The sequence below is a fragment of the Moschus berezovskii genome, chromosome 1 (genome assembly GCF_049115385.1).
Source record: "Moschus berezovskii isolate FMDL1 chromosome 1, NW_MosBer_1.0, whole genome shotgun sequence".
Classification (NCBI taxonomy): domain Eukaryota; kingdom Metazoa; phylum Chordata; class Mammalia; order Artiodactyla; family Moschidae; genus Moschus; species Moschus berezovskii.
Window position 1 is genome coordinate 55,381,286 of NC_142460.1, and position 12,008 is coordinate 55,393,293.

Here is a 12,008-nt window from a genome sequence, read left to right on the forward strand (position 1 = left end):
ATCTCTTCTGCTTTTGTTAGGTCCTCACCATTTCTATCCTTTATCATGCCCATCTTTGCATGAAATTATCCCTTGACATTTTTCTTGAAGAGATCTCTGCTGCTGCTGCTGCTGCTGCTAAGTCACTTCAGTCGTGTCCGACTCTGTGTGACCCCATAGACGGAAGCCCACCAGGCTCCCTCGTCCCTGGGATTCTCCAGGCAAGAACACTGGAGTGGGTTGCCATTTCCTTCTCCAATGTGTGAAAGTGGAAAGTGAAAGTGAAGTCGCTCAGTTGTGTCCGACCCTTAGCGACCCCATGGACTGCAGCCTACCAGGCTCCTCCATCCATGGGATTTTCTAGGCAAGAGTACTGGAGTGGCTTGCTATTGCCTTCTCCATCAAGAGATCTCTAGTCTTTCCCAAATCTAATGTTTTCCTCTATTTATTTGCATCAGGGGACGTTTAACTTTAAGGAATCCAATATGTTGCACTTTTCTTCCTTTGTGGGCCATTTCTCAAGGAGTCTCTGTTCCTTAGCAGTTCCTCTTCCAGAACGAGTAGAGCTGCATGCAATTCTCAGGATTGAGATCATGGGAAAGGGTACCTGCTTGGATTCGTTTCAGTGACTCCCTTCAGTGACTCTTTTCAGCGTCAGTGACTTTTTATGTATTAGACTATCCATTTTGTTGCAGCTGATGGAATTTCATTCTTTGTAATAGATGACCAATCATTTTACCAAAGATATATAAGCCTGCATTTCTGCTAATAAAATACCCTTGCTCCACTAGAGACCTGGGTCCCCCACAACCTTTCTGTCCTCATTCTCGTCAGAGCATGGAAACCTACCGAACTCACTTTCACGCCCGGGCTTTCAAGACCTACTTGAGAGGACGTCCTGTGCCTTCATGAGCAGTACAAGTCCTGTGATAGACTTCATTGGTTTTCCACGTAACCTGAGAGATACTGCTCTTTCTCTCGCTCTCCTTTTCCCTCTTTCTTTTCATCTACTCTGGTCCACCAGGCCCAGTCGGTAAAGAAGACCACAAGTGGCAACTGAACAGGGACCTGTAATTCATGGTATTCAGGATGGAGTGACTGGGACCTACTAAGGTCAGGTAAGTGCGGGGTTATGGGACAAATGGCTGGAAAGTCCCACCATTTTTCTACTTTATTTCATCAATTATTTAAAGTTCAAAGACCTTCGGTTTCACATCAGCAAATAGAGGCTTATCTCCAAATGGTGGGAAACTATCTTGACTGTAATAATTGTAGTCATCTTATTCCTGCTGTTTGCTTTTTATATCTGTAACTATATAATGAATTTTATATCTAAGAGGTTTGAGGCATTTAAGTTACAAATGATTAGTCAAGCTCCTATGATTGCCACAGGCTCTTCCAACTATTACTTGGGACCCCTAGATCAAAGATCTTCAATATGAGGATAAAGAAAATATATTGCCTTAACAAGTTAGGGTCTATACCCCTTTCCAACAGGAAAAAGTTATGGAATGATTTCTCCACCCCTTTCCCAGACAACCATATTCTCCTAAAAGCAGGAGGAAATGAAAGAGTTAAAGCTTAAGCAGACAGTTCAGTTCAGTTCAGTCGCTCAGTCAGTACAAAGCCCTATAAAGAGAAAGCAAACACTCTCACTCATGCTTTCCTTAAGCCTTGTGCAACAATGTATCTTGCTGGAAAACTGACCTTTCTTTCAGTTCAGTTCAGTTCAGTCGCTCAGTCATGTCCGACTCTTTGTGAATCCATGAATCACAGCACACCAGGCCTCCCTGTCCATCAACCAGCTCCCAGAGTTCACCCAAACTCATGTCCATTGCGTCGGTGATGCCATCCAGCCATCTCATTCTCTGTCGTCCCCTTCTCCTCCCGCCCCCAATCCCTTCCAGCATCAGAGTCTTTTCCAGTGAATCAGCTCTTCGCATGAGGTGGCCAAAGTATTGGAGTTTCAGCTTTAGTATCCAGAACTAATGATTGCACAGCACAATGTCTTACTAATAGAAATGCTTTTCTTAAGATCTATGTTAATGATTATAATTGTAACAAACCTTGCCTGAGTTATATCTCAAACCTTGTATCTCAAGATTTGTACCTATGATTACACAGCAACAGATTATCTTGCTCAGAGATGTTGTCTAGAACCTGTCCTCCCTGGCTAATCTTCTGCCAAAGTTATCTCAAAATATATGTCTTGGGAAAGGGCCTAATAAGCCTATGCAAATTTTCTAGCTAGACTAGAAACTGCTATTTCCCATAGTGTAATTAGAAAGGAAACTAGAACAACTGCTTACATATGAGAATGCAAATCAAGAATGTCAAAGGGCTATAACTCGAATACGTGAGACCAGGACTGTTATTGATTATTTGAAGGCTTGACACAATCTAGGGTCTCAGACACAGAAAATACAAATGTTAACTAAAACAATGGCTGCTGCTTTTAAAAAGGGAAATGAAGGGCACTTTGCTTATGGGGATTCAGTTCAGTTCAGTTCAGTCTGTCAGTCTTGTCCGACTCTTTGCGACCCCATGAATCACAGCACGCCAGGCCTCCCTGTCCATCACCAACTCCTGGAGTTCACTCAAACTCATGTCCATCGAGTCAAACTCATGTCCATCGAGTTGGTGATGCCATCCAGCCATCTCATTCTCTGTTGTCCCCTTCTCCTCCCACCCTCAATCCCTCCCAGCATCAGAATCTTTTCCAGTGAGTCAACTCGTCACATGAGGTGGCCAAAGTATTGGAATTTCAGTTTTAGCATCAGTCCTTCCAATGAACACCCAGGGTTGATCTCCTCTAGAATGGACTGGTTGGATCTCCTTGCAGTCCAAGGGACTCTGATTAGACCCATTTAAAAAAGGATTGCCCTAAGAAACAAGGAAAAAAATATTAAAACTAATAAAAAATTTCCAAAAATCTACCCTCGCTGTCATAAGGGGATACATTGGGTCAAAGACTGTCAATCTAAATCTGATAAGAGAGAAAACTTATTTTGAAAAACTTCAAACAAGGAACTCCCCAGGTCCCCTTCAACAAAGAACAGGGGCAAACTCCATATTTTCCCTCAAACAATCCCTGCTAGAATACCTGCTGGAATTTTTGAACCCCTACCTCCACAACAGAATAGTAAAGACTAGAGATCTCTTCAAGAAAATTAGAGATACCAAGGGAACATTTCATGCAAAGATGGGCTCGATAAAGGACAGAAATGGTATGGACCTAACAGAAGCAGAAGATATTAAAAACAGGTGCAAGAATACACAGAAGAACTATACAAAAAAGATCTTCACGACCAAGATAATCACAATGGTGTGATCACTCACCTAGAGCCAGACATCTTGGAATGTGAAGTCAAGTGGGCCTTAGAAAGCATCACTACGAACAAAGCTAGTGGAGGTGATGGAATTCCAGTTGAGCTATTTCACATCCTGAAAGATGATTCTGTAAAAGTGCTGCACTCAATATGCCAGCAAATTTGGAAAGCTCAGCAGTGGTCACAGGACTGGAAAAAGTCAGTTTTCATTCCAATCACAAGGAAAGGCAATGCCAAAGAATGCTCAAACTACTGCATAATTGCACTCATCTCACACACTAGTAGTCATGCTCAAAATTCTCCAAGCCAGACTTCAGCAATATGTGAACTGTGAACTTCCAGATGTTCAAGCTGGTTTTAGAAAAGGCAGAGGCACCAGAGATCAAATTGCCAACATCCACTGGATCATGGAGAAAGCAAGAGAGTTCCAGAAAAACATCTATTTCTGCTTCATTGCCTATGCCAAAGCCTTTGACTGTGAGGATCACAATAAATTGTGGAAAGTTCTGAAAGAGATGGGAATACCATACCACCTGACATGCCTCTTGAGAAACCTATATGCAGGTCAGGAAGCAACAGATAGAACTGGACATGGAACAACAGACTGGTTCCAGATAGGAAAAGGAACATGTCAAGACTGTATATTGTCACCCTGCTTATTTAACTTCTATGCAGAGTACATCAAGAGAAATGCTGGGCTGGAAGAAGCACAAGCTGGAATCAAGATTGCCAGGAGAAATATCAGTAACCTCAGATATGCAGATGACACCACCCTTATTTCAGAAAGTAAAGAGGAACTAAAAAGCCTCTTGATGAAAGTGAAAGAGGAGAGTGAAAAAGCTGGCTTGAAGCTCAACATTCAGAAAACTAAGATAATGGCATCTGGTCCCATCACTTCATGTGAAATAGATGGAGAAACAATGGAAACTGTGTCAGACTTTATTTTTTTGGGCTCCGAAATCACTGTGGATGCTGATTGCTGCCATGAAATTGAAAGACGCTTACTCCTTGGAAGGAAAGTTATGACCAACCTAGACAGCATATTAAAGAGCAGAGACATCTACGAAGGTCCGTCTAGTCAAGGCTATGGTTTTTCCAGTGGTCATGTATGGATCTGAGAGTTGGACTGTGAAGAAAGCTGAGTGCCGAAGAATTGATGCTTTTAAACTGTGGTGTTGGAGAAGACTCTTAAGAGTCCCTTGGACTTCAAGGAGATCCAACCAGTCCACTCTAAAGGAGATCAGTCCTGGTGTTCATTGGAAGGACTGATGCTAAAGCTGAAACTCCAACACTTTGGCCACCTCATGCAAAGAGCTGACTCACTGGAAAAGACTCTGTTGCTGGGAGGGATTGGGGGCAGGAGGAGAAGGAAATGACAGATAATGAGATGGCTGGATGGCATCACTGACTCAATGGAAGTGAGTTTGGGTGAACTCCGGGAGTTGGTGATGGACAGAGAGGCCTGGCGTGCTATGATTCATGGGGTCTCAAAGAGTCGGACACGACTGAGCGACTGAACTGAACCTCCACAAACCTTTAGCCTTTTATTTGGCTGATCTAGATTGACTTCTAAGGAAATTACTGTTCACCCTGGAATAATTGATTCAGATTATAAGGGAGAAATTCAAATTATCATGTCATCTGAGATACTATGGCAATTCAAGCAAAGAGACAAAATTGCCCAATTACTTCTTTTACTTTATATTTCTATTAACTCCTCTAATGATATACAGAGAAATGAATTAGAAATACAGATCAAAAACAATCCTTATGGACATCATTGGTTTCTGAATATGCCCAACCAAAATTAAATATCAAAATTAATGATAAAAGATTTTCTAATATCCTCGATACTGGATCAAATATCACTATTATTTCCAAACACTTATGGCCTAAATCTTGGCATATACTGAAAATTTCTTACCAAATTACAGAAATTTCTCAAACAAAAATATAAGAAGTCTATTGAAACATTCAAATTTATCCTTGTGATAGACCAGAAGGCCAGCCTACCACATTACAACCTTATATGATAGATGCACCCCTTAATCTAATAGGAAGGTATTTACTTATACTATGGCAAACTCAAATATACATTCCACATTTTTTTAGGGGCCACTGCTCATTTAACAAACAAAACAATTATTAAAATGATGAGCCTATTTGGACAGAGGAGTGGCCCCTTACTAAATGGCAACCCACTCCAGTATTCTTGCCTGGATAATCCCATGGATGGAGGAGCCTTGTGGGCTACAGTCCATGGGGTCACAAAGAGTCAGACACGACTGAGCAACTTCACTTTCACAAAGAACTTATAGATACACAATTAGAATTAAAACATATTGAGGAATCTTATTCCCCTTAAAACTCTCCCATTTTTGTTATAAAAAAAAATCTAACAAATGACATCTCTTAACAGACCTTTAAAAAGTTAATACATCTATGAAACCTATAAATACATTGCCACCAAGAATCCCATCACCTACTACTATTCCTCAAAACTGACATATTATTTTTATAGATTTACAGGATTGCTTTTTTAATATACCCTTGCACCCTCTAGATGGAGAGAAATTTGCTTTCTCTCTTCCTTATCTTAATCACACCGGGCCTCATAAATGATACCAATGGACTATACTACCTCAAAAAATGATAAATTATCCTACCATATGTCAATATTATGTAGCCAAAGCCCTTAAACCTATAAGAAAACAATTTCCTGACTTTCTTGTTATTCATTATATGGATGATGTATTGTTGTCAGATCCATCTGTTTTAGAAACTCAAAACATGTTTAATATAGCTCAACAATGCTTGAAAGACTCTGGATTAATCATTGTCCCTAAAAAAATCTAATCCTCTAAACCTTACCATTACTTAGGGTTTCTTATTAATAGACAACACATTACTCCTCAACTAACACAGATTCATACTGACAAATTATCAACCTTGAATAACTTTCAAAAACTTTTAGGAGATATAAATTAGATTAGATCTTCCTTAGACATTACGAATTATCAACTGACTAATTTATTTAATACTTTAAAAGGAGATCCCGATTTAAATAGCCCTCATTCATTTTCACAAGAGAAACAAGAACTCTGTTTAATACAAAATAAATTAAAACAGCAGTTTCTTACACAAATTAAACTTGATTTACCTCTAAAATTAATCATACTCCCCTCTCTCCATTCCCCCTTAGGACTTCTTGCCCTACTAGAACACCCAATAAAATAGATCTATACCCATTTTAGACGGACAAAATCACTTACACCCTATCTTGATTTAATCACTTTAATTGTTATCAATAGAAGAAATAGAACTAAGACTGGCTCTGATTCTCATAAAATTCTTATATCTGTTAATAAATCTCAATTCAAAAACACATTACAAAGATCTATCAATTTCCAAATAGCCTTTCTAAAATATTTTGGAGAAATTTCATTTCATTATCCTTCTAACAAGCTCTAAAATTTATTCAAAACTACTGAATTTATTATCTCCTACATCATCAGCTCACAACCTATACCTCAAACTGATGTTTTCTATATAGAGGGGACCCAAAACACCAAAGCCTCATTCTGGTCTCTTAAAGAATATAAAATTTTTTATTCTAGATTTCACTCTGCTCAACAAAACGAATTATATGCTCCCATTCAAGTTATTTACTTTCATCTTTACCCCATTAATATAGTCTCTGATTCCTTATATTCAGTTTTTGTATTAAAAAATATAGAAATCTCCACTTTAAACTCCAACCTGTTATTCAACAACTTTTTTCCGAACTACAATCTGTTATTAGAAAACGCACTTCTCCCATTTATATTACTCATATTTGAACACATTCTTTCCTTGCCGGCCCTATGACTCATGGTAATGAACAAGCTGATACTCTTGATTCTTTTTCTACTCCCAAAAAACAACATACTTTATTACACAATAATGCTGGTTCCTTACACCATATATAAAAAAATCCCATACCGCCAAGCTAAAGAAATCATTAATAATTGCTCTACTTGTAAACCCTTACACCTTCCACACATTGCACAAGGTACCAATCCTCTAGGATCACAACTTAACAAATTATGCAAATGGATGTGACTCATTTCCCTGAACTCTCTCCATCTTCTTTCTTACATGTCTGTATGGACACAAGCTCTTCTTTTATCTGGGCCACACGTCTTCAAGGTGAAACTACACAACACGTTATAAGTCGTCTATTAACTTGTTTTGCTATAATGAGAACTCCTAGTTCTATAAAAACAGACAATGGCCCTGCCATGCTGCTGCTGCTGCTGCGTTGCATCAGTTGTGCCCGACTCTGTGTGACCTCATAGACGGCAGCCCACCAGGCTCCCTCGTCCCTGGGATTCTCCAGGCAAGAACACTGGAGTGGGTTGCCATTTCCTTCTCCAATGCATGAAAGTGAAAAGTGAAAGTGAATTCACTCAGTCATGTCCGATTCTTCGCCACCCCATGGACTGCAGCCTACCAGGCTCCTCCGTCCATGGGATTTTCCAGGCAAGAGTACTGGAGTGGGTTGCCATTGCCTTCTCCACTGCCATACTTCTAGACAATTCAAACAATTTTTACAGTGTTTTTCTATTAAACATATTACAGACATTCCTTACAATCCACAAGCACAAGACATAATTAAACAAGCACATCACACACTTAAACTACAAATGAAAAAATAAAAAAGGGGGAATACATAGGAACACTTTTATCTTTCTTATCCAGAGCAGACTTCACTAGATTCCAACGCAATATATTCTTTAATCCTATAACTATTGTTAATACAGCTTTATTTGCTTTAAATTTTTTAAACTTACCACAAAAATATATTTTGACAAAAGCAGAAAAACATTTCCAGGCACCGAAGGATACCTCCCTTCCTCTGCCCATTTGGTATTAAGACAAGTTGACTAAACAATGGAAATCTGGGAAATTAATATTTCAGAGAAAGAAGTATGCTTGTATTTCTCCAGATTAATCCAGTGAACTCACTTGGCTTCCTCTTTGGAAGATCCTCCCAAGGGGAGTCACGGGCATTCAAGATAGAGAAGAAAGAGTGAAATCTCCAGGAGGAGGAGATTCCAGTACAAGCCACAGAGGCTTTAAAATTTTCCAAAAAATGCCACACTTGACATCATTGACCTTATGATCTCCTTACTTGGGGACAGATAAAAACTCTTACTAATCAAGCTGAAAATCTGGTTTCTCAACAGGGAATGCCTCGGAATCCAGAAAATATTTTTTTTTGCTATGCTTGCTTTGCTTGCTTTTGCTTCCCCTGCTCAAGCTAAATTAATGAATCATACTTACTGGGCTTGTATATCCAACGCCCCTTTACTGAAGATTGTAGAATGGAAAGAGAGAAGACCAATCATATGTACCAATGACTCAATACATATGCCTCCTCCTTCGAGCCTGGAGGGGCCCTCACACCCTGAGGAAGAAGGGAGACTAATTAATATTTTTCTAGGTTATGAAATCCTTCCTTTATGAATGGGCCCAGCAGAATTATGCATAAACGTTAGCCGACAAACTTGGGCCTTCATCCTGCCTCCAAAAAAGGACTTTCAGACATTGCTTAGATTATTTACTGCCCCCCCTTTTTTTTATGAGAACCATATCAACACAACTAAAACTCTAGGAAAAGGACAAGAAACATTATGCAAAGGGTTTACTTATAAGAACTTTAACTATACTCCTGTTCGTTGAGGCAGATGTCAAGCCAAATCAGGAAAATTAATGTTTGTGGCCAATTACACCATTGTCGATTGGGGATCCCATGGTATGTGGTTATCTGACTGTTCAGATGATATTAATAGTACTATATGTGATTATGCTACTCAAGTAGCATAGAAGATTACCAATATTATGATGGAAAATTACCGTGACAATGGACTTCTTGGCTGGCTTGATGGTGAAATGGCACCCCTTCGCCCTCAAATCATCCTCAATAAACTGATTGGGCCTGAACAATGGGACATTTGGAAGCTTCCCATGAGCACCGAAGAACTTGTATCTTGGGCTGGATATTTCACAAAGACTAGTCATGGTTCTAGTCATTATTCCTTTCATTATAATCATTCATATTTCAAACAAGCTTGTATTCCCCTTCATTTTGTTGTAGTTATAAAAAATTTGCAATTTAATAAGACTTTACATTCTATAACTTGTGTAAATTGCAAATTGTATACTTGTCTTAACTCCTCCATGTCTATAAAAAATGAATCCCTTCTGATTCTTCAATCTCAACGTAACCTATGGTTGCCAATAGATCTCCAACGACCCTGGGAGGAAGGTCCCATGGCCTGACTTGCTTCCTGGTTGCTTACTAAATTACTCCAAAGATCTAAACAATTCATTGGATGGCTAATTCTTGACATTTTGGGATTAACAGTCATTTGCACTACTGCTGCTGTTGCCAGCATTGCTTTACAAACCTCAATTTCAAACACACAATTTTATCCAAAATTGGACTAAAGATGCTCATACTATGTGGACCACTAGGGCTCAGATAAATGAAGAAGTTCAAGATAAAATACAGGAAATAAACATAGCCATCCAATGGGTCAGAGATCAATTAACAGATTTACAAAAATAAGTTATACTAAATGAGACTGAAATTCTACTCAATTTTATATTACCCCTGTTCAGTTCAACTATAGTGCCTACAATTAGAAACAAATCAAATTTCATTTACAAGACTTACAAGATAATGCTTCCTTAAATGTACAATTATTACAAAAAGAAATCTTTGAAGCCTTCTATAAGAATCTACCCTCTTCCAACAATCTGGAAACCTTAGTTGAACAACTAGCTGATCAATTATCCAGGCTAGCCCCTCAAAGATGGTTGCAAAGCATTGTACATAGTATTGGATCTGAAATTGTAACACTAATAATTCTCCTAATGTTTTTATGCATATTATACCGATGCTTTTCAACTCAAATTGTTCAAACTAAACAAACTCATTTGGTCAGGACCTTTTTCACTAAAATATCTATAGTCACTCCCAATTATAAAAAAGGGGGAATTATCAGGGGAGGTTTAACTTTAAGCAATCCAATATGTTGCACTTTTCTTCCTTTGTGGGCCATTTCTCAAGGAGTCTCTGTTCCTTATCAGTTCCTATTCTGGAACGAGTAGAGTTGCACGCAGTTCTCAGTACTGAGATCATGGGAAAGGGTACCTGCTTGGATTCCTTTCAGTAACTCCCTTCAGTGACTCTTTTCAGTGTCAGTGACCTTGTATGTATTAGACTATCCATTTTGTTGCAACTGATGGAATTTTATTCTTTGTAATAGCTGAGTAATCATTTTACTAAAGATATATAAGCCTGCATTTCTGCTGATAAAATACCCCTGCTCCACTAGAGACCTGGGTCCCTCGCATCCTTCTTTCTGTCTTTATTCTTGTCGGACCGTGGAAACCCACTTAGCTCACTTTCTCGCCAGGGCTTTCAAGACCTCCTTGAGAGGACACCCTGTGCCTTTGTGAGTGGTACAAGTCCTGTGCATGGGCTTTATTTGTTTTCCACATAACCCGAGAGATACTGCTCTCTGTCTCTCTCTCTCCTTTTCCCTCTTTCTTTTCGTTGACTCTGGTCCACCAGGCCCGGTCTGTAAAGAAGACCACACTTTGCATTGTTCATTTAAGAAGGCCCTCTTATCTCTCTTTACTGTTCTTTGGAACTCTGCATTCAGTTGAGTATATCTTTCCCTTTCTTCCCTTCCTTTCACTTCTTTTTTCTTCTCAGTTATTTATATTACTCTGCCTGAAACATCCTTTCCCCCTTTCTTTCCAAATTCTTTTCCATTGACTAGTACTCTTCCATTAAGATTCAGCCAGGTTATTCCCTGTCAGGGAAAATTTTTTGAATCACTTTTGTGTACACACAGGAAATCCTGTGTACACCAGTTCTGTTTATATATTCATTCCTTCAGTTCTCATGATGCTTACATTTTTGTATTTAACGTTTTTATAAAAAAAACTATCTCTCTCCTTTTAACTCAACTCATAACTCCTTGAGGGCAGAAATCGTTGGAGTACTAGTACTAGAACAGTATCATTCCGGTCTAGGTATTCAGAAAGTGTTAGTTGAACTGAAATAGCATCATTTCCAGTTTTTCTATTTTTGCTTCATCTCACTGTCTCTTTACTAACAAGTCTTTTGTTTCTTTATTTTTTCCTCTGGAGTGCTTCATTAACAATTATTAATTATTGCTTAAAGGAAGGAAGAAAACATACTAGAACTCATAGAAATCTGACATATCTCTGGTGGTAGCCATGCCTACAATTTTATCAACTTCAATTAGCCTACAGGTAAAAATGAGGTCAATAGGTATGAAATGTTGTAGAGAAAGAATGAGAAAGACCAGACTGGGTAGAAACAGTAGTACAGAAATAGTGAAGAAATTAGAATTAAATGTGCTTAATTAATAGGAGAAATGGAGGCTAAGTCCAAGTCCACATTCTTTAATTTTATAATGCATTTCCCCATACATGCTATTACTTTGATAATAGATTTTTTTCTCTAGGTACAAAATTTTGCCCTCCTCCTCCGGAGTTGGTGATGGACAGGGAAGCCTGGTGTGCTGTGATTCATGGGGTCGCAAAGAGTTGGACACTACTGAGCGACTGAAATGAACTGAACTGAACTGAAGATTAAAATTGGCCAATCCTATCTTC